Source organism: Pipistrellus kuhlii, unplaced genomic scaffold, assembly GCF_014108245.1.
Source record: "Pipistrellus kuhlii isolate mPipKuh1 unplaced genomic scaffold, mPipKuh1.p scaffold_m20_p_11, whole genome shotgun sequence".
NCBI classification, from domain to species: domain Eukaryota; kingdom Metazoa; phylum Chordata; class Mammalia; order Chiroptera; family Vespertilionidae; genus Pipistrellus; species Pipistrellus kuhlii.
This window is the reverse complement of record NW_023425416.1, coordinates 38,758,834-38,783,101: the sequence shown is the minus strand read 5'-3', so window position 1 is coordinate 38,783,101 and position 24,268 is coordinate 38,758,834. Positions and strand designations below refer to the sequence as shown.

The 24,268-nt window shown below is 39.1% G+C and overlaps 1 non-coding gene across 1 annotated transcript; it reads right to left on the bottom strand.

Annotated features, from left to right (window-relative positions):
- Window positions 1–22,479: 22,479 nt before the first annotated feature.
- On the bottom strand, window positions 22,480–22,565 carry LOC118715852. Its single transcript, XR_004986991.1, has one exon. It is a non-coding gene; the product is annotated as a small nucleolar RNA SNORD35 (small nucleolar RNA).
- Between the last annotated feature and the right edge of the window lie 1,703 nt (window positions 22,566–24,268).

Here is a 24,268-nt window from a genome sequence, read left to right as displayed (position 1 = left end):
AGCGCGAGAGGAAGGGTGTTGGCAGTTCAGATGCACCAAAGAGATCCTGGAAAGGGCCTCCTTTAAATGACAAGGTGAGTTACAAGAAGGTATTTTGAGAGACAGAGACCACGTTCACATAACTTTTATTGCAGTGTATTGTTATAATTATTCTAGTTGTTGTTATTTGTTGTAAACCTCACCTGAGGATATTTTCCCATTGATTTTCAGAGAGTGGAAGGTAGAGGGAAAAGAGAAACACTGATGTCAGAGAAACACATCAATTGGTTGTCTCCTGCATGAGTTCCAACCAGGACCAGGGCCCCGGGTGGAGAGGAGCCTGCATCCAAAGTATGTGACCTTGACTAGAATTGAACTTGTGACCCTTGGGTCTACAGGCTGATGTTCTATCCACTGAGCCATACCAGCTGGGGCTAATTCTTCTAGTTTATTATTAGTTATTGTTAATCTCTATGCCTAATTAATAAATTAAACTTTATCAGGGTATGTATAGGAAATAACAGTATTTAGAGTTCGGTACTCTACAGTTTCAAGCATTCTCAGGGGGGTCTTAGAACATATTACTGGGGGAGTACTGTACCTTGTGTTACTTCCAGGCTAGAGCTGCTAGTGTAAGACCTGAGAGCTCAATCCCTTCTGCTATAAGCCCAGCAAGTCTTGGTGTGGTGAGTTCCAGAGGAAGGTGACATGAAACAGTGCCCTTGGCTGACCTGCAATGACGTAAAGCAGCAATTTTCAACCCATGTGCCACAAGAATGTTTAAAACACATGCAAAATCTAACTATTTGATCAGGGACACTGAGCTCCTTTCTCTTAAATAGTTAAAATAAAAAAATAAAAAAAGGAAAGAAAAGAAAAGTAGTAATAGCCAACACAATAGCCTTACAGTGTGAATGAATCAAAATTTATACCTTTTTCATTTTTGTCAGATTGGCAAAAAATAGAATAGATTTTTGGGTGTGCCACAGAATTGTAGTGGTTAGCGAGGGTGCAATCTGTGCAGGTACCTGGAAGAACAGTGTTCTAAGCAGGTGCAACAGCAGGTGTAATGGCCCTTGAGAAAGGAGTTGGCTTAGTGTGCTCCATAGAAAGTAGATCCGTGTCCCTTGAGAGCAGAGAAACACAGGAAGAATTTTAGGAAATGATGTGCATGATAGTTGTGGAAAATAAGAAAGCACTGAGTTCTATGTAGTGAAATGAGTGGAACCGAAAAAACTTCTAGAACATAGAGGCCGGAAAGTAGTGCCAACTCTGAAAATATAAGCCATCCTCTCCTTACCTCAACCCAGAAGCACTAGGGAGTTAATTGGTCGTGAAAATAAAAGAATTGGTGGTGGTGTGGTATGGGTGTATGTGGAGTGGGGATTAGGAGGAGGTTTAAAGACATTCTTGTGTCATTTTGGAGAGGTAAGGAGGTGCTAACTAACACTGTTTTCTCTGACATAACTCTCTAGAAATACTTGAACCTTTATCACAATTTTTATTTTATTTCACCATAGTTTTTCAAGAAGTTATTGTGTCACTATAGTGTTCAAGTCGTTCTTTAATAAGGCTCATTAAATGCTGATTAAAAAAAACAACACTTAAATGTAAACTACATGGGAGTGGCATCTTGGTCTGTCTTATTCCATATTTTCCAACCCCTACAAGAATACCTGACACATAATATCTATAAACATTGGCTGAAGGGGCAGAATAAAAGTAACAATCATTCAATTTTGAAAATCAGGCAGTACACATATTATTCCTTAAATAAATTCACTTAGTTATTTAAAATTTTAATATCATAGATAAGTGTTAACAATTATTTTCTAGCCAGGAGGTAAATGGCATTATTTACCATTATTTCATCTTGGCTTCTTAAGTAGAACATTTTTATGAAAAAAAAAAAATCCATCGTGGAACATCTGTAATAGACTTCATTATTTTCAAGTAATAAAAGCTTAAGTTAGATAGTCAGTCTTCTCATCCAGATTTTTTTACATGTTTTATTACTGTAGAGAAGTATCAGTTTGAATGGTGTCAATCTAAATTGAAAATATGCCAGGTTTATTAACACCAGTAGTAACAGGCTTTTCAATTAAGTTTCTGGTTCTGTCAATAATACAGTTTACTGTTGTCTCTGAAAAAGAGTGCATCAGCACTTCTTTTTTTTTTTAATAACTTATTCCATAGCTTTTATTTCTTGCAGGTGTGGAGTGGGGCAAAGTTTCAACAGATGTGCAAGAATTTAAGCAAACTTCATGATGTGTTGTTTTATTGCTGTAAATATAAACATGTTTTAATTTGTTCCTCAGACCATAAGCCTTGGTTATCAGAAGGTTTAAATGTATTATTGGATCAGATAAAATGTGCTTTTTAAAACATGTATAGGCTTATCCTCTGGAATCATGGTTAGATGATGGTTAATGGCATCTTCAAGATTTATTTATAATATAGCTGAAGTGTGCTACAAGTAACATTACATTTCTCATGCTTTTTTTTTTTTTTTTTTACCCTTGTAAGGATACTCTCTCATGCTATAATAAATGCTCTCTGTTTTTGCACTAAACATACAATACATAAAAGGGCTTACATTCATAAAGACTGGATGAGATGCATTGTATTCCAGCTTTTTATATCATTCAGATTCCCATAAAAAAAATAGAACCTTCTTGCCGAAACTGGTTTGGCTCAGTGGTAGAGTGTCGGTCTGCGGACTGAAAGGTCCCAGGTTCGATTCAGGTCAAGGGCATGTACCTTGGTTGTGGGCACATCCCCAGTAGGGGGTGTGCAAGAGGCAGCTGGTCGATGTTTCTCTCTCATCGACATTTCTAACTCTCTATCCCTCTCTCTTCTTCTCTGTAAAAAATCAATAAAATATATATTTTTTAAAATAGAACCTTCTTTTTTTTTTTTTTTTTTTTTTTTTGTACTTGAAGGAATGGTAGTTAAAAGGCTCCTACTGTTAAATGTTGTGGCCATGGACTTTGATTAATTTGTCAATATTTTGTTGTATACCAAACCAAAACAAGTTGAATATTAGACATGTCATCTTTCTATGCTGAATAATTTGATTCAGATGTTCTGATCTAAAATTAGATTTGTTGCCGAAACAGGTTTGGCTCAGTGGATAGAGCGTCGGCCTGTGGACTGAAAGGTTCCAGATTTATCAATAATTCTGGTTAAGGGCATGTACCTTAGTTGCAGGCACATCCCCAGTAGGGGGTGTGCAGGAGGCAGCTGATCGATTATTCTCTCTCATTGATGTTTCTAACTCTCTATTCCTCTCTCTTCCTCTCTGTTAAAAAAAAATTTTTTTTAATTAGATTTGTTCTAGAAAAGTAAAAAATAAATTTGTTTTAGCTCATGTAACCTCAACAATTGCTTTTATGTTTCCTCATCAATTATTTCATATATCAATTGGTCTTTTGTATCCCATCTTTGTTGGAAGGTATGGATTCTTTTAAAGAGAAAAACACATGCTGCTTTTAAAGGAAATATTGTCTCTTCTAACAAGACAAACATTCGTTTTAATTCTAATCTATCCCATGCATAGCTTTTGCCAAAGAATCCATTCAGCCTCCTGTAGATGGACTGCAAAAATTGTTTCCAAATTCTCCACCCCTCCCTCTTTCTTTGTTCTTTGCTGTGTGCCTTTGGGCTCCTTTAATAAAGAGATAGATTTTATTTTCCCCACCCATGGAGTCTGGGCTGAACTTGTGACTTGCTTTGGCCAATAGAACACAGAAAAGGGGACAATATGCAAATTCTGACACTGAGCTTTGTGGACTTCTGTTTTCCCTCAGACCCCTCACGCTGCCAACAGCGGCCTGCTGGCCAAGTGGAGCAAGCTGAGTCCTCCCACTCAAGAACCTCCTAAACCTGCCCACCTGCCAGCTAAGTGCAGATGCATGAGCAAGCACATTTGAGATCAGCTGAGCCTGGGGCAGAGAACCAGAACCCAGCCAGCCAACACATAGACTGGTGAGCAAAACAAATGCCTATTCTTGGATGCCATGGAGGTTTGGTGGTTGCTTGTTACACAGTATTATTGTGGCAATGGGTAACTAATATAGCCCTTAATGTTACTTGTTATTTTTGTCTGGCTGCAAAGATTGTTTTTGAGGGTGATGCTAATTGAGCAATAGCATTGGGTTCTATGTGCCTAACATCATTTCTAGCCCAGAAATAGTTGTGAACCGAATTTGCAAATAAGCCAATTAATACACGGAACATACTGTATGGGTGTTACGTGAAAGAAGTTTCTTTGCTAAAGAAGTTTGCATTTTCACAAATATTAAAATTGAGGAATAATTATCTCTATAAATCTCACAGGAAGGCTTCATGTTAAATTTTCCTGGAGGGCCCGATAGATTGCCCCCACCATTCCCAAGGCTGGTGCTGGTGCTACCAGACTAGCAGCTGCACTATTTCGTCCTGTTGTTGGATCCTCATGGTTCCCAGGAGTGACCCAGTGCATGCTTCCTTCCGGTTTACAGCCATCTGTCTTGCCTTGCCTTGGTCCGTTTCACTCTACCAGCTCCTCGTAGCTTCTGCTCTGCATTCTCTGCACCAGCACACCTGTCATTTGAACCTGGGTTTAAAACTTGGCTCTGTCTAGATCACTGGCAGCTGTTAGTAGATGATGAAGGAGAAGAAACCTGACCCCGTAGCCTGTGTCCTCAGTCTTTGTACTCTCAATAACACTCTGCTGCTCCCTTATCTACTATCAACATGCATTGCAATCATGAGCAAGCTACTTGACTGTGGGTCTTGGCCTCCTCATTTTTAATATGAAGGCATTGGTTTTAATGGTCCATAATGGCTTGTCTGGTTTCCACCATGGTTTCTTCTTTGACTCCTGAGTTAAGTAGAAATGCATTTTTGCTCTGTGTTTTAATCTTTATTTCAATTTTCACCCAAAACGAGTTTTTTCCAGACTTTTAGATAAGGAGAACAGACTGATGGTTGACAGAGGGGAGGGGCTTTTGAGAGGCTGCATGTAAAGGTGAAAGAAATAAAAACTATAATAGTCACAGAGATGTTAAGTACAGCGAGTGTAGTGATTATCTTTGGTGCCAGGGGGTACTTGAAATATTGGGGGGAACACTTTGTGAATTATATGATTGCCTATCAACACCTGAAACTAATGCAAAATAATATGGAGTGTAAACTGTAATTTAAAAAAAAAAAGAAAAAGCTTCATGGTATAGAATAAAGCTCTATATTGATCCTGTAAAAACAAAGCAAACAGACAAAAAAGAGTTTTCCCTGTTCCCTCAACCCCTCCACCAACATCTGGGGGCAGTTGCAGATAGGCCAGCTCCCTTCAGGAAGGAAAGAATGGTTTTGTTTCTCTGTCCTTTCTTCCCTTCTCAGCTGGCTACCTGGAGTTTCAAACCTCCTCCGGGGTCAATGCATGGGAAAGGCCATTCCTAAAGTGAACACTGCCCATTGCTCCAACCATTGGGAGGCATGCAGTGGTCTCACTAGGGATAGAATATTGATCATGTCTGAGCACTCCAATTGAATTTCTAACAGCATCCTTTCTCATGTAGCTACTTTAGTGTTTTGGCTTAGGATTTGTATGGTCTATTTTTTTTCCTTTTGTACATTCTTTTATTTTCAGTTATTTTGTGTCTTCATCCCTAGGGGTATCTCTTGTGAAAAGCCAAAAATGGATATTTTTTAAAATATGCTTTTATTGATTTTTAGAAAGAGAGGAAGGAAGAGAGCTAGAGAGACAGATACATCAATTAGCTGCTTCCTGCAAGCCCCCTACTGAGGATCAAGCCCAGAAATATGGGCATGTGCTCTGACTGGGAATTGAACCAGTGACCTCTTGTTTCCTGGGTCGATGCTCAACCACTTGGCAATACCAGGTGGGCTAGGTGGGTATTTAAAAATTCAGTATGTTAGTTTAGGTTTCAAAATTTGCCAGCTTTCCCGATGATATTTATGGCTGGCATATGTGATTAGTAGCAGGATTTGAGATCTTTCCTGGTACAAGAATGGAGGTAGCAGAGGTGGCTGATAACAGCCTCAGTCTCATCTGCCTCCTCTACTACAAGATTCTTCAGCCTGCCTACCTAATTAGCCCTAGTCCTCAGCTTGTTCTTTGACTTTTTTCAAAATTCAGGAAATAGTCTGATTGGTCCAAACACATAGACATCAATTAATTTTTTCTTGAGAAAATTACTTTCTATTGGACAAGAGAACTTCTGCTTGACTTGAAACTAGAAGAGAAAACACATAAGGATTGACTGGAGAGTTTTGTGGAGGTCTTCTAGAGGCCCACAGAGAGTGCTCCAAAATCTGCCCAGGCAAGAGAAGCTAACCTTTGATAGCTTCCTCCACGAGAGACTTCTATAAGGAATAAGTAGACTTTTGGTGTACTGTGATCCCCAAAATATAGCATAATTAAAATATTAAAGTGAGAGAAATGAAGTAGATTATGGGTTTGGGAGACTTTACTTTCTATGTTGGAAAACCAGACACTACATAAGTTAAAAAGCTTTTAGCCGCAAGTAAAAAATTCCCCAACTAATAGTGGTATAAGTACTATAATGCTTATATAGTAATCTATATATATATAAAAGCCTAATATGCAAAGTGTCCCCTCTGGAGTTTGACCAACCAAGAGTTGATATGCACTGACCACCAGGCAGCAGCATGGAATGAAGGAAGGCCCCAGCTGGTAGCTGCTAGGGACCTTGCCTGTGCACAAATGTTGTACACTGGGCCTCTAGTTTTATATAAAAAGGAATCTAGAGGTTCGATGTAAAAAGAGCAGTTCAAAAATGTCTTTAAAGATCTGTTTTTTCCAATCCTTCTGTTTCACCATTCTTAGAGTTTGCTTCTTCTTCTTCTTCTCCTTTTTTTTTTTTTTTTTTTTTTTTTTTGTCTTGGTGCTTGTCCCTTATGGTTATAGGATGGCTGCTATAGCTCCAGTCATTCTGGCTACTTCATTCATGGCCAGAGAGTCAAAACTAACTCCTTGCAGGTGTATTTCTCCTTCTACTAGAGAATAAAAAATATTTGAAAAATGCATTCTCTCCCTAGAAGATTTCCTCTTAGATCTCATTGTAGAAAACAGAATTAACTTTTTCAAAGAACAAAATTCTGTTTTTTATTAGTAGGTATTTATCAGGAGACACTTTGCCAATCATTAATATTCACAGCTAGCATGTGCATGGCACCTGGGGTCTGCCTGCCTCAAGAATCTTGCTATAAACAAAGTACTCAGGTATACCTGGTATATGACATGGATATGCATAGATGAATATAGCAATTGTAGGACCAATGGCTTTGTTAGAATCAGCCAATGGACTCAGGAAGCCACTCAAGGATATAGAAAATAAAACTTCTTTCCTTGTAAATGAAGGAAGAAAGCTTTGGTCACTTATTTTCAAGCAACCGTAGAATTCTGACATACCTCCCTCCCCCCCCCTTTTTTTTTTTTAGAATCTTCATCCAAGGATATGTTTATATTGATGTTAGAGAGAGAAAAACATTAATGTAAGAGAGAAACATTAGTTGCCTCCTGTATGCACACTAATTGAGAATTGAACTTGCAACCTAGGTATGTGCCCTCACCGGGAATCAAACCCGCCACATTTTGGTTGTGTGGGATGAGCCACACAGCCAAGGCTGATATAACCTTTATATTTCTCCCCTACTCTTAGAACAGGATAGACTCAAAGCCCTTACCAGAGATCATCTCTGCTCAGTTACTTGGATACAGTTTCAGAATCCTTCTCAACACAGTGATTTAGGCAGCAATTATCAATAGATCCGAATTCAGGAGAAATGATATCTGGGTTTTTGTACAAATGTTGCACAAATAGCATTAGTTCCTATGGACAATGCACTCCTTTCTTCATGCATTTATTCATCAAAATTCACTTATCCAAAACTAATCAATCTCTTACCCAGTGTCAGGTACTTTGTCAAGGTCTGAATATATTAAGTAAATTAATCATATAAGAACAGAAATAAAATGTAAACTTTAGACTCAGTATCACTACAACATTTGGTAAGTGTGAAATAGCTAATAATTTGAGATGTGAATTTTTATTTGATAGTCCCTTGGTTCAGAGTGCTAAGCTGTGTGTAATCATTTTTCCAACGAAGCCGTTGGGAAAGAACCTGGAGAGGAACAAAGAATCCTGAAGCATTCAAATATTTCCTCTGTCTCTTCAGAAACAAAAGAAAATCAAACACAGAACCATATGCCAGAAAACTAGCCTATAGAACAGAATCATCTGAGACTGTCTGTAGCCTCCCCAACAGCAAACCTAGTGACTCCTGCTTGAGTCTAACTGGGTCTGAAGATGAAACAGTTGGGATGTGACAGTTTCGCCCTCAGTGGTTTGGGGCAGTAGCAGAAATGCAGTGACAGTGCGTGTTAGAGGGGCCATGCTACTGCCATCACGATTTTTTTCGACAGTCCCCGAGAAAATGCAAGCCGAACCGACCTCTCCTCAGCAGCTCTGTAACCGTGGGGCTCACACAGGCAGATTGGCATCTGCAGGCACATCTTTAGCAAGTTGGCAGCCTCCGTGCCCTTTGCAGGTTGCAATCAAACCTGCCTTCTACAGCAGCCTCTTTCTGGTTGATTAACTTTAATGTAATTTTAATTAAAAACCACAGTGTCAAAGGGTTTAGCTACTCGAGAAATGAGCACAGACTGCGGCCCAGTGGCAGCAGTCACTTGGAAAATGGAAATGTGTCTTGACAATGTTGTGCAGGGGCCAGATAAACAGGGTCGCTGCAGTGCTGCTCGCATACACAGGAAACGGGCAAGGGAACATCAGAACCAAGAGGCCGGCTTGGAAGTCCGGGGGCTCTGCTGTAGGAGTTTCAGGTGCCATCCACAATTTTTAGACCTTGTTCAGTCCTGGCACCAAGTACTCTCTCCAGTGGCTGGCTGTGACCATTCTGTTCTCCTATTGGCACTTTAGCCTCTAAATCAGCACACAAATCTGGGTTAAATATGAATCAAATTTCAGATGGGGAAAAATAGCCAACCCTTAATGTATTATTCGACTGTAGACCTTCCTTGTTCTCTCTCTATATATATATGTTTTATAGAAACCTGGGGATTTAAAATATGAGAAATAAATGTTTCTTTCAAGGAAATGCTTGATTTCTTTAAAAAATAAAGCAAAATAAAAAACCTCTAAAACTGAATGATTTCTTAAAAAAAAAAAAGATTGCTACGTTACTCAAATTGGAAGAATGAGCAGAGATAATCTTGCAAATACGTTTGTCATGTTAGCTTTAGAAAATAGAATTTATTCATTTGATCTTCTAATGTATTAAAATATGAATATTTTAAAATTTCTAGTTAGCCTGAAGATATTGTTTTTCCATTTCTAGTTCCCTTTAATATTCTGGTGGATGTTAAGTAATGCTTCAAACAGAAAACTGAAATGTGGTCCTGTGTGTGAGAAGTATTTTATTAATGCCAATTGCCTGAACACCTCTATTCCATGCGAAACTACCCTTTATTCTTCCTCAATGTAGCTAATTTTTCAGGGCACAACTCTCAGGAGAACACCTAGTGACGTCAATTCTTCAGAGGAGAATTTCCTCCACCAGGTTTATGGGATGCTGGGGCTGATTTGCTGACAGATGGGGCTGGTACAGGTGGGCCCAGAGCCATCTGAACAGAAGGGGCCCTTGGACCCTGACAGAGAGGATAGACAGAACGGTGGGGGAGAGTTTAGGGCAGTGGACAGGGAGGGGAGAGAGGAGGCATAGAGGATTTCTACACTGAATCCAGCAGAGAGGAAGAAAAGCAAAAACAAGCAGATGGGTGGACAGGGAGAGGTGATTTGAATTGTATAACTTGCTTAAGAGACTAATAAAAAACAATCTCTGGGGACAGGACTTCACTGCAGGCAATCTTGGAAAAGTAGAAATGTACCTAAGATTGCCAAAGCAAAGAGAAGCAGAAGGAAAATAAATATGAAATGAAGGTATAAGAAACGAATTGTATGTCTGTTTGTGGGATGAATTCTCTGCAGGCCCCTGTATGTACTCAGGTAGTGCCATTCTCTGGCTGTTTCTGATGGTGAAGAGCCACTCTTAATGTTCTCATTTTCATTGCTTTCTCTATTGAAAGACAAAATAGAATTTTGATTGTCTGTTCAGCCAGTGACATCATTGATCAAAATAGACTTAGAATAACTCAGTACATTTATAAAGTTTTTATGAGGCCAATTAAAGAAAACACCAGAGTGGGATCTGAATAAGTTAAACCAGAATATTCCAAAAAATAACTTTCCTAGAATATTATTTTTCAGGATATTTATGTGTGAGTTTTAGAAAAATGGTGAAATGAAAGTGGGGGCGATTGGGTTACACATCAAATAGATTTTTTTTCTTTATTGATTAAGGTATTACATATGTGTCCTTATCATCTCATTGCCCCCCATCCCACCCCCACTCATGCCCTCACCACCCTGTTGTCTGTGTCCATTGGTTAGGCTTATATGCATGCATACAAGTCCTTTGGTTGATCTCTCCCCCTTACCCCCACCCTCCCCTACCTTCCTTCTGATGTTTGCTGGTCTGATGGATGCTTCTCTGTCTCTGGATCTGTTTTTGTTCATCAGTTTATGTTGTTCATAATATTCCATAAATGAGTGAGATCATGTGATATTTATCTTTCTCTGAATGGCTTATTTCACTTAGCGTAATGCTGTCCAGTTCCATCCATGCTTTTGCAAATGGTAAGAACTTCTCTCTTTTTTTTTTAACCACAGCATAGTATTCCATTGTGTAGATGTAAACACAGTTTTTTTTTAATCCACTCATCTGCTGATGGGCCCTTATGCTGTTTCCAAATCTTAGCTATAGTAAATTGTGTTGCTATGAACATAGGGGTACATATTGAATATATCCTTTCTGATTGGTGTTTGTTTTTTTTTTGGATATATTCCTAGAAGTGGGATCACTGGGTCAAATGGGAGTTCCATTTTCAGTTTTTTAAGGAAACTCCATACTGTCTTCCATACAGTGGCTGCACCAGTCTGCATTCCCACCAGCAGGGCACGAGGGTTCTTTTTTCTCCGCATCCTCACCAGCACTTGTTATTTATTGATTTGTTGATAATAGCCATTCTGACAGGTGTGAGATGGTACCTCATTGTTGTTTTGATTTACATCTCTTGGATGATTTAGTGACTTTGAGCATGTTTTCATATGTCTCTTGGCCTTTCTTATGTCTTCTTTCAAAAGTATATATTTAGATCTATTGCCCATTTTTTTATTGGGTTGCTTTATCTACCTTTTGTCAAGTTGTATGAGTTCCCTGTAAACGTTGGAGATAAATCCTTATCAGTGATAACACTGGCAAATGTGTCCCCCCTTGCAGTAGGCTTTCTTATTGTTTTGTTGATGGTTTATTTTGTTGTGCAAAAGCTTTTTATTTTTATGTAGTCCCATTTGTTTATTTTCTGTTTAGTTTCTATTGCCCTAGGAACAGTATCAGTGAAGAAATTGCTTTGGCATATGTCTGAGATTTTGCTGCCTATGGGTTCCTCTAGTATTTTTATGGTTTTCCATCTTATTTTTAAGTCCTTTATCCATTTTGAGTTTATTTTTGTGTATGGTGTAAGTTTGTGGTCTAGTTTCATTTTTTTGCATATATCTGTCCAATTTTTCCAACACCTTTTATTGTAGAGACTGTCTTGACTCCATTGTATGTTCTTGCCTCCTTTGTCAAATATTAATTGAGCATTGCAGTTTGGGTCGATTTCTGGGTTCTGTATTCTTTTCCATTGGTCTATATGTCTGTTCTTGTGCCAGTACCAGGCTGTTTTGAGAATAGTGGCTTTGTAATACTGTTTGATATCTGGTACTGAGATCCCACAAATAGATGTTTTAATTGCAGGACTTCTTAGGACACATGTGTCAAACACAAGGCCCGCGGGCCAAATCCGTCCCGCCAGGCCTTGCAATGTGGCCCGCACCGCACTGTCATCACTGTACTCCGCTGCATTTCCATCACAATGACAGTTTATGACTGTTCAGTAAACCATTGGGCCCGCAATTTAGGCTGGATTTTAGATTTTGGCCCCTTCTCTGATTGAGTTCGACACCCCTTAGGACCTTCACATGCTCTCTTACATATGAAACTTTTCTTCAAGTTTGGGTACTAACTGACAAAGTACGTACCTTGGGAAATGGAGTCATGCTCCCTTGAATCAGGCAGAAGCCAAAGGGCTTTGTCCTTGTCAAGGAGATTATCTAGTGGGTACATCTGCAATGGACATAAATCTGCATTTGCATTGCAACCTATGTTCAGCAAGAGACTGGCACTGGCCATTCAGTTGAGGAGTCATATTATATCTAACTAGAGGTCTGGTGCACAAAAATTTGTGCACTCAGGGTGCAGGGGTTCTTCAGCCCAGCGTCTGCCTCCTGATGGTAAGTGCGTATCATAGCCACAGTCATTCTCCCATTAGGGTCAATTTGCATATTACCCTTTTATTATATAGGATAGTGTAAATCAAAACACAAAAAACATTCTATTTACAGGTTACTACATCAGGGATGGTATTTAAAAAAACTATTTTGCAGTAGACATTTTTAACTTAAAAGTTTATACTTGGTAATAATAAAAAATAATTTCTGAAAATTATGGTCTAATGACTGACTGGAATGGATTCTGGCCATACGCACAGCTGTATCTGTGTTATCACTGAATTCCAAGTTGACTGCTGATTTTTTTGTCTTCACTTACAATTTATAATGTCATTTACCATGCATAACAAATAGATCTTAAATTTTATGACAACAGACAAGTATATTTTTGCTCACTCTTGATAAGTGTCCCCAACACTTACCAATGTAGTAGTCTGAACTCAACAGATTTGATTAGAACAAATGAATTGGTCTTCTGACTAATGTTGGGTACTAGTTGTGAAATATCAGAAAGCATGAGAAGCTTGCACCACACAGTGTGGGAAATAATTTTACCAAACATCATCACCCAAAAGGATGATCCCTTTTCCTTTTGTTAACCAATATTGAGCACCGGTTCTATGGAAGTCACTCTGCTATGAACCCTGAGAGAGAAAGAGAAAAAAGAATGCAACAAGAGAGAGATTTTAGAGATCAGATCACTTTAATACCAGAAGAATTAAACCAAATTGGTGGGTGAGATAGAGGGAGTAGGAATTGGGGAGTGTAGAATGAGTACAAAATTACCCACATTTAAGCTCAAGCTTCCAAATGGAATAATACACAACCTTAGATTCCATTTCATCAGAATGTTGGATGTTGGATTTACATTGGTTAGGGACAATAGAGCAAGCTAGAGGAGGCAGGGAAGGCACATTTGATGTGGGAACTCAGTTCCTCTCCGGTCTTGGGAGATGACCTAATAGATGTAAAAGGGACTCAGTATTAATACTCCTGCATCATAACAATAACATATTTTCTTACTACATTAAAATTTATTATTGTATATAAACCTCACAACAGCTCTGGGAGGCGGGGTATTATTATTCTCTAATTTTATTCTAATAGAACAGGAAATGAAGGCTCAGAGAAGTTGAGCAGAGTAGAACCATCCAAATGATCAGACTCTGAGTCTTCTGTCCTTTTCAACAGCATAACCCTTGAAGTAGGTGGTTTAATCTCTGTACCAGAGGCCCATTGTAATGCCAAACACCTTTCTATGCTTCGTAAGCAGGCACTGCTCATGTTTTGTGTATTATATGCCTGTCTGCCCATTAACTTAAATGTCCTGGATGGAATTAGGGTATTATTCATCTTTGAATTTTAGAAAAAATCAAGAAGTAATTTACTCAAAAGTGACACTTTCAAGTGTTACAGCCATTTCCCATATATCTTTCAAGCTTGTTCAGAACTATGAAGATACTACCACACAAACACTAGTTTGATCTCTATTCTTGAGTAAAATTTTAGTCATAAGGAGTTCAATTGTGTGCAGAGACTGGCCCTCAGTCTCTGTTGGATTATAAACTTCTTGTAGATGGAAGAATGTTTGTCTTTTCTCTTCCCTTATCTCCAGCATAGTTCTTGTCCTAGAACATAGCAGATACTCAATAATTTTTTTAGTGAATAATTAGTGTTGCATTTTCCTCCCGCTTATGATGAGATCTGATTTTGGTAAGTGTTTGAGGTAGAACAGGGCAGTGACTTCTATTAGTAAAGTTTTGTTTTCCTGGATAAATTTTACTGCTAATCTGATTTGTGCAAATGTTGAACAAAATCCGTCTTGGAACTTCTCTGATACTCAATGAATCTAGGAAGCAGAAATGGGGAGTTTAATTCTAATTGATATTCATCATCAGCCAATAAAGCAGATGGGCAAAAACCAGATTTAGGGAGATATAGTTATTTCTGTAAAGTTCTGGGTTCAGCATTCTGAAATCTCATTACATATCCATTAACCTTCCATGTACAGGTTTGGATAAGGAGAGCTGATGAAAAGACTTATGAACTACTAACTATATTGAGTCAAGGATTCTATACTATAAAGCTTTGTTTCAATGAACTAATTTAATCAGTATAACTAACTCATCAGAAAAGGACTGATTTCATAGTTCTCTGGTTTTCATTGTGTTAAGGTGGGGCAGCCCATGGTGCATAGTTTTTCTGCATTGATTGGCATCCATTGAACCTAAGGAGATCATAGCCGTGGTAGAGGCAAGCCAGCTCTAGTCTTTCCACAGTAAGCCCCTGAATGCCAAGCAGTAGGGGAACCTTTTATGGAATACACTAGATGCCCTTTGCAGAAAGCTGCCCCGCCTGCTTTCCACCCTTCTCCCCACCCCGCCTGCTTCTCTCCCTTCTCCCCTGCCCCCACTTGCTTCTCCATAGTGCTCGGCTTCTTTCTACCTGTCTTCAATCCTCACTCTGGCCTGGATATGCAAATTAACCGCCATCTTGGTTGGGTTAATTTGCATGCTTGCCCTGATTGGCTGGTGGGTAGGGCTTGTGGGTGTAGCGAAGGTGGCGGTCAATTTTCATGTTTTTCTTTTATTAGGTAGGATAGTAGGTCTTCGAATGCCATGAAGAAATTCAAAGGTCATCTTGTCCTCTAATTCTCACATTGACTCTTTCAAATGTCTTATTTGATATTGTTGCACTTTGGTGGCTTTTTTACTCTTCAATAACCTTATAGGCAGGGTCTCATTTTTCCCCCCTGATTACTTCCAACTCCTTGCATAGCACTCCCTACAAAGTGACTGTTGATAAATGGTGCTGATAATTAAGTCGTTCACTGAATAAGTATTTCTTGAGCATCTAATGACCAAAACAAAGATAATGTTATTATTGAACTCCAAATCACAGAACTCATTGATCATTCTTTGTTACTCATCCTCGCTTACCTTTGACACCTTAGTGGCCTCCCATGGCCTGCCTTTACTTCCAACACACTACTTGACTCCCCCTGACAAGCTGTCCCTTTTCCCTTGACCATTATTCAACTAAATAATATAATCAATCCTTAAGAGTATGTGACTAGTTTGAGTTGAAGCCTGGACTAGAACCCAGGTTTTGTTTTTTTGTTTTTTTTATAAATCAAAGATCAAGAAATAGCCAAATCTTGACCGTTTTGATTCATGGAGAGGAAACCCAGATGGACATATTCACAACACATGCTTCCAAATCAAAGAACATTTCCCCCCTAAGGACATTGTTAGTTCACTGTCTAACTAGAAGATATTCAGAGAAAATTCACCTGTTTACCTGCCCTAGGGAAATGAGAAAATTCAATGCCCAAATCATTTATTCAAGAGATTAATCCATGCTAGAAATGTTGTTTAAAGTATTCTTTTAAAAGGCCCTTCTGTCTTTATTATGACTATAAGACTGTTGAGTGTGCCCAAGCATATGAATTTGCAAAAAGGTTTTCTTTTTCAGGTCTTGCATTCTCCATACAATGAAAGGATTCTTGGCATATAGTTGGCAACTACTATCTAGGTTTTCCGCATGCATAACATTGGTTTTTGTGTTGTTGTTGTTTTTTAACTAAGCTTTCACTCAATAGGCATCAGGCTGCAGTGAAAATACATGTGGCCTAACAGGAGCAGAGATAAACACAATTCTAACCAATTTTCCTGTTGACAAAAGCATGTGATTTCGTTGCTTGGGGCCAAAGTTTTAAGAGTAGGCTCTGATTTCTCTGCAGGCACACCCCTCATTTATGTGTGCAAATAGGGTAATTAAAAGTCCAATTACCAGATTTGCATTGGCAAATGGGGGCTTTGTGTAGATAAGATTCTTCATAGTTTGGGACCAGCTGAAACTTAGGTCTTTTATTTTTGAATCAACCCTCCAACAATAACACAGGCTTGATGAGGTTTCCATCTTGCCTCAGTCTGAAGCCATGGCTGAAGTCTTCCCTTCATTTTGGTGATTCAGTGAAGCTTGAGAGCCAAAGGTAGGATCTTGAGCCTTCTGTACTCTGTGGCAAATGCCATCTCAGCTCCTTCATGACCTCTTCTCCACCCATTATCTCTGGACATGTACATATGTGTACACACCTTCTGGAAATGCATGTTTTTACCTCATCTCATATGTTAGATTAAGCCAACTAAAGAAGAGAAAGATGAGAAACTAACATTGCCTATAAAATTATCTTTCTATCCTTGTCTCCTGATCTTCTACCAAACACATCATTTTCCCAAGCAGAACAGACAATTTCCTGGTATCTTGCTCTAACTGCAGGTTTTAATTAATAGATGGAACATTGTGGTTAAGCATTCTGACTTTTAGGATCATTTTCATAGGTTACAATCTAGATTTTGCTGTTTACTACCCATATAACTTCAGCTATTATACTTAGTTTCTTCATCTATAAGTTGAAAATAATAATGGTACATAATCTCTGAGGCGTGTTGTGAGGGTTTAATGAAATAATTTGCTTAGAAGAGTGCTTAGCTAAGGTAAAAAGTCAATAAAGGTCAGCTCTCCGGGTGACCGTACTGTCCAATCTGAACACTTCAGGGATTGAAAAGGGACTCTACTAATAATTTTGTTGGGATAGCAGACACAAAGTCAAGGTCATTGGTCTCAGGAAGCAGATAAATAGAGAGATAATTAATTACCCAAACAGAATAAGACTAGTCTTTAAATGGTTATAAGCCAGATGTTCCAACAGCGGTCTTGAAGTAGTCCTCTTATACATCATTGTCCTATTTTTAAAGTGGTCAAAAGGCTCAATCTGAAGGGAAAAGAGAGGGCATGTTTTTAACTTTTATTTTAGATCAACAGTTCTCCAAATTGACTGCATATTGAAATCTCTGAGTGATTCCAGTGTGCAACCAAAGTTGCTAACCACTGGTTTAGAACCATGTTTCTCAAACTTTGATGTGCATACAAATAACGTGGGATACTTGTTAATGTGCAGTGTTAAACAGTAGGTGTAGCGCTGGAGCCAGATGCTGCTGGTTCATGGAGCACATCTAGAGTAGCAAGAGTTGTGAGTTGGAGTGTGTGTGTGTGTGTGTGTGTGTGTGTACATGAGTACATGTGTGCACGCACATATTCCTATGAAAAGGTATTATTGTTCTCCCTAAAAACCAAACTTGTCTTTTCTCTGGGTTTTGACCATGGCATGGCATACTCAACCAGAGGAAAATTTCCCTCTTGTCTGTGGAGGATTCCTGATGAACACAAAGTCCCTTACCTGCTGACTCATGCACTTAGAATCCTTCTTAGGCCATCAAGACAGTCCTGTTTGCTATTAGCTCAGGTTTCTGCTCAGATGTGCTTGTGCTGTTAGTTATGGAGGACTGCCCCGCTAATGGCATCTGAGGGCATTCAATTAGCACATTTCAGGTTTCTCTGGTCATAGACACCTCATAATTTCTTTACTAATGCAGTTGGATCTTTTTCTTTTTTCCAAATCATTAGGCATCCCTTCCATGTTACTTTTCACTTTCCACCCTGTAGCGGATAAGATTCTTTTATAATATCATCTCAACACATCTCTGTGTTATGGCAATTTAGGGAGAAACCAGGAGCTAACATTTTTTTTTTAAGAAAAAGTTTTTTTAAATCCCACTAAGACATTGATTCTGCCTCCTGTCTTTACTTGAATTCAAGTATGGAGCCTTGGTGTTAATAAATACTAGGTGTAGTGAAGGCTGTGTCTAAGATGGCAACTGAGTCTAGGAATATGGGTTAGAGAACAGGGTAGGGTAAAAAGAGAAGACTCTTCAGGTTCATGCCTGCAAAGTAGAAGGTAACCACTCCCTTTGGAGAAAGGGCAGATGTAGTGAGTTCCTTGTTTTGTCTTAAATTCTGACATCCTAGGAAGGAGGAGCTCAAATGGAGCAAAGGTGAGATCTGGTGATGAGTGCTCTGAAGTTAGGTGGGTAGGAGGACTCCGATTCAGGGCTTTTCAAAATTTACTGTGCACATGAATCCTCTGAGAATTCTCACCCTAGCTTGTTTAGCTCAGTGGACAGGGTGTTGGCCTGTGGACTAGAGAGTCCCTGGTTCCATTCTGGTCAAGGACACATGCCCAGGTTGTGGGCTCGATCCCCAGTAGGGGGTATGCAGGAAGCAGCTTACCAATGATTCTCATCATTGATGTTTCTATCCCTCTCTCTCCCTCTCTTTTCCTCTCTGAAATCAATAAATATATATATATATTTTTAAATGCAGATTCTCATTATTAGGCTAGAGTGGGGCGCAAGTTTGCTCATTTCTAACAAGCTCCCTGGTGATATTCCTGACTTAAGACCACACTTTGAGATGCAGGGCTCTATTGGTATAGATATAGGGCCATGATTTTCAGCCTTGGCTTCTCATTTGAGTTATCTGAAAAGCTTTAAAAACCCCAATGCTCAGGCCTTACCCTGACCTATTAGTAAATCAGAAATCCATGGTAGGAGACCCAGGCATCAGTAATTTTGAAAGCTTCTTGAGTGAGTCCAGTGTTTTGTTTTTCTCCAAATGTTGTCTAGTTGGGTGCATTTACTTACTATGTAACCTTTTTGGATTGGCTTCTTTCACTTAGCAACGTGTATTTACGTTTCCTCCCTGTCTTTTAATGGTTTCATGACACACTCATTTTTATTGCTGAATAATAGTCCACGGTCTGGATGTGCCACAGTTTAATTATCCATTCATCTACTGAAGGACTTCTTGGTTACTTTCAAGCTATGGCAATCATTAATAAAACCGATATAAACATCTGTGTGTGGGTTTTTGTGGATGTAAGTTTTCAAGTTGTTTAGGTAAATACCAACGAGTATTATTGCAGGATCACATATGGTAAGAATATGTTTGGTTTTGCAAGAAACTGCCAAACTGTTGCGCAACATGTCTGTATCATCTTGCATTCTGACTACCTATGGGAATGTGTTGCTGCATATCCTCACCAGCATTTTGTGTTGTTGGTTTTTTGGATTTTTGCCATTCAAATAGGTGTGTAATGGTATCTCGTTTTAATTTGCATTTGCCTGGTGACACATGGTGTTGAGCATCTTTTCATATGCTTATTTGCCATCTGTATATCTTCATTCTACACATATATAAGAACGGTTTCATCATCCAGGGGGAGTGGTCCTCAACCAGTGAGTGATAGGAATCAGTGTACAAATGCTGCAATTTCCTCAACCCTCGCGTGAATAACACTGTTCTCTATCCTATTACCCAAATTTTCACATGGGATTAAAGTCTAGTTGCTCACAGTGGTAACTAGCCTATAATACATAATTGCCTTCCCTTTCCTCTCTCACTTCCCCACTTCTCTTTCGGTGGTAACTTCTGGATACCTGCAGGAATGGTTGGTCCAGTTGGCTGTGCAGACTGGAGAGCAATCAGGTCTTAACTGGCTATTTGGAGCTTTTCACTGTGTTCCTTGACTATTAACTCTGTTCATGAATTCTCGGAGCCCTCAGTCTCCACTGGCAATGGGCATATCAGATCCAGACACCATCTTTGAAGGGCATAAAGAAAGGGAATGAACTCTAAAAGACTAAGAGACACCACATATCCAAACAACTTGAAACCAGAAGGTAATAAAAGACAATTTGGCAAGTCTGAAGTTTGAGGTTGTTTCCCCATGGGAGAATCATGTAGAAGATGAGATCATCTATAAATAAAGAAGCTGAAATGTCTTTATACATCTGAGAAACAATGAGACCATATATAACCCACTACATACAGATTACAGGTAATGACTATAAAGCATCAAACCAAGTGCCTGGCCAGTGGTAAGAGCTCAGTATTTGGTGGTTGCTGTCATTGACACCATACCTGATGGTCTGTGGTCTTTATTGTAATAAGAACTTATAGCTAGTCTAGGGTGAGCAGAAGGAATCCCCTCTTAGATCTATTGTTACTCTTAAAAAAACCAAAAACCAGTCCTCAAACAGTTTAATGATCAGGATTCTAAATAATGGTTCTTTAATTAGAAGGAGTCCTAGATTGGTTCTGGGGGCATCAGTCCATTGAAAGTATGAGACAAGTCTGTTCCAAATCTAAGAGTTCAATTTGATTAACTAGTATGGAAGATTTTGTGTTAGAACTCACTTATAATGGAGAGTTGATATTTAAATGAGCGAAGTCAGCCTAAAACTCAAACCAGCTGAACACTGAGACCACTTGCTTGCTATTTCTCTGATTGGTTTTAAATTCCACACCACAAGAGGCAGAAAACAACAACAACAAAGGCCATATATGCAGCTGAGAGATTTCTTTCTGTCCAGCTTCTGTTTCTTGTCTTCTTCTTGTTACTGAAGGCAGATTTAAAAAGGCATCATTTTCTTTGACATATGTAGAGTACAGTCACCTTGCCTATCAGATTCAAACAGGGCAAAAGAAAAGCGAGGGAGGGATGGATTTATGGGCAAATTTGCATATACATTTCCATTAGGGTTAAAGACATTTAAATCCACATTATCCTGGACCACAGAATAATGAATGCACTATTATGAACAAGGCTTAGCGTGTGTTGCTGCTGCATTTGGCAGGTTCAAGTCTTGCTCTGGGTGTAATATTTTGTGACTCATTTTTCCTCAAGCATAGAGTAATAGGCTTTAACTTTGCTAAGCTTTTCTGCCAGCCCTTCACCCCCTGCTGTTCCATTATATTGAACTTGTAAGCAGGACGCTCTGTCCGGCTCACCCAGATTACCGCAGCAATACGGCCCCGCTGAGGGGCTGGTGTCAGGATAAGTGTTAGGGAGGGAGCTCCCCATCTTGGCATGCTGTTCTCATCTTATTAAATTCAGCTTTGTGGAAGCAGGGAGCCTGCCTCTCAGTCACACTGGCTCAAACCTGATCCAACTGCTACTGTCAGACAATATGAAAATAGGAACCACCACAGCTAATGGCAGGTGCTGCTTCAGTGCTGGAAAAAAAAAAAAAAAAAATCGGAGGGGTTTTTATTACTATTATGATTTCACGAGCCTGTGTGTGTGGGTTATTTTACTCTTTTAGACACTTCACTGGATTGAAGGCCTGTTTCAGAAAGCCTCGTGCTTTTAAGAAAGGAACTAAATTTCCACACTTTCAGCAGTGGTGGGTGCACATATGTTGGGGAGCCCACCTTAGAAGATTGCTTTTGTCTACATTCTTAGTTAATAGGTTCTAGTGGATCTCAAGATCTCAAGGAAATTCACATTTGATTCCAAATAAATAAATAAATAAATAAATAAATAAATAAGAGCATTCTCAAGTCTCTGGGAGTCAGGAGTGTTCCCAGATCTTCCAAGTGAAATATTTTAAGATCTGTGTCTTAATGTAACAGAGTGGGTAGGCTCTGCTTAGAGATATGAAACCATTGAACAAAATGGAAAATCCCAGCTCTGAAAAGAAATTGTTGTGTGGGTTTGAGAGTCCCCATCGTCACTCTAAATGCCTGCCTTTATATATATTTTAGTTACATATTGCTGCAGGACAAATCACTCTAATATATAGTGGCTTAAAAATACAGCTATTTAATTATTCTGCGTATTTTGTGGGTTGTCATTCTGGAGAGTGGATATTCAAATGATACAAGCCAGCGTAAGCCTTAACAAAGACCGAATTCAGAAAGCACTTGCATGCTATTTCTCCCACTATTTTTATTTTGTAAGGAATTAACAGTCAATTTTATTGGGCTCAGACCAGGAGTCCAGGAGTCTTGAGGACCTCTGTGTATCTGTCAGTTTTCTTCTCCATGTTCTTTTCAGCCTATTTCTGGAGTCTCATGGAGCCGTTTTTTATTTGTTTGTTTGTTTGTTTGTTTGTTTTTCGTAAAAGATGTTGGCTTTCTCCTTCCTATTCTCCTCTAGTGGCTGTGACTACCTGATACATCCAGCCAACCTCAAGAACCAGGTAGGCAAATGGTGTTAGGAAATAAAGTTGTTAAGAAATGGGAGCCTGGATTGGGGAGAGGGTAGCCATGAGAGGGGTTGATAACCCATCTTAGAGGACCCTGGAAATTTAATCTAATTTTTCTCACCAAGCTTTAACCACAAGACACATCCATCCCCTGTAAGAGTTTCCTACTTCTCCTGGCATCAGCAAAACCAGAGGCATATTGGCACTCCCCACAGTGACATCTACAGACCATCATGAGAAAAAGCCATCATCTTCTCTCCCATTAAAGTTAAATAGGTTTTGTTAGATGGTTCTTCCGCTGGTCTCACTTAGGGTCTCTGTAGCTATTGTAAGGTTGAGGGTGGGGCTTAAGCATTTAGTCTGACAGGTACCTTGGCAAGGACACCTAAGCCTGGGGCTCCATTGGTTCTCTCTCTCCTTCAGTTGATCTCTCCTCCATGTGGTCTCTCCAGCAAAGTAGCTGAACATCTTACATGTGTTATGGCTCAAGCTGCTAGGTCTTCTTATTGATGTAGGGCTTGGAATTGTCCTGGTATCATTTCCTCTGCATTCTACAGTTGAAGGGTGTCACAGGGCCAGCTTAGATTCAGTCTTTGAGAGGACAGCACGAGGGAAGAAAGACTGGGATTGCTATTCATTTGGGACCATCTTTGAACACCAGCTAACTTATCATATAGTATACTTTGGTCTTCAGCCTCCAACAATAATCTAATGATGCCATCAATTCTGCATGATATGCCTTTTTACATGAATAATTTAGTTAATTCTATAATTTTTACTGAATGTAAGTTTTAAGCTTCTTGGCTTAGCTCTCTATGAAATAGAATCCCCATTGCAGTATAAAGTTCATTTTGAGATAGTTGAGACTCCAATTAGTTAAGGTGGGTGATTGGATAGAGCATGAGAGTAGGGAAATGTAGAACTAAATGCTTGAACCAGGATGAAGCTATGGATATATCTTTTTAACATCTTTCTTGAAAAGTAACATTGAGTTTGTCAGGCTTAATCATCCAGAAATTTGTACAGGGGAGATTCTTGGGACATAGTAACCAAATGTAGCCCTTCAGCTTCATTTCCAGTTTCATTCTGGTTGCTCCTACTCCACCTAGGCAGCTGCTTCAGTCTGGGAGGAGTCTGGGACCCAATTTCCACACTGAAAAGTTACATGAGCAAGAAATAAACTCATATTATGTTTATTCAGTGAGATATTTGTATTGTTTGTTATAGCATCGCTCCTATCCTCATACAGCAGGCTCTACTTCTTAAAGTAGCCTTCTGTAGAACTGCCAGGAATTTTACCTGGTGCTTCTCTGGTGCTCAGTAAATATTTGTTGAATTGATGATCAAGAAATAAGCAAGTAATTTACTACAAAACAAATTCTGGGTTGAGGAGTAGAAATTTTATTTAAAAATGTTGATTTCTAGCTGAAACCAGTTTGGCTCAGTGGATAGAGCATCTGCTTGCAGACTGAAAGGTCCCAGGTTTGATTCTGGTCAAGGGCATGTACCTTGGTTGCGGGCACATCCCCAGTAGGGGGTATGCAAGAGGCAGCTGATCGATGATTCTCTCTCATCGATGTTTCTAACTCTTTATTCCTCTCTCTTCCTCTCTGTAAAAAAATCAATAAAATATATTTTTTTAAAATGTTGATTTCTATATTAAATTGCTTAGGATTGGCCCATGGTAGAGGAAGCAATTTTAATTTTCTTTTCCACTGGGTTTTTAAATTTTTTTCTGCTCTCTCAAGAGCTTATTAAGAGATGGGAAAGGTAGAGAAGGTGCTATCCAAAGGTTATTTATTAGCTGTTTGTTTTGTTTCTCCTCAAGTCTAATTTCTTTCCTTTAAAAGACTTTACTGCTCTAAGGAGTGGTATCTGGTACAAAAAAAAAAAAATCAAAACCAACTAAAATAATAATTATATTTAAATTATATTTCCTAGTCTCTAGTTGATTCTGTG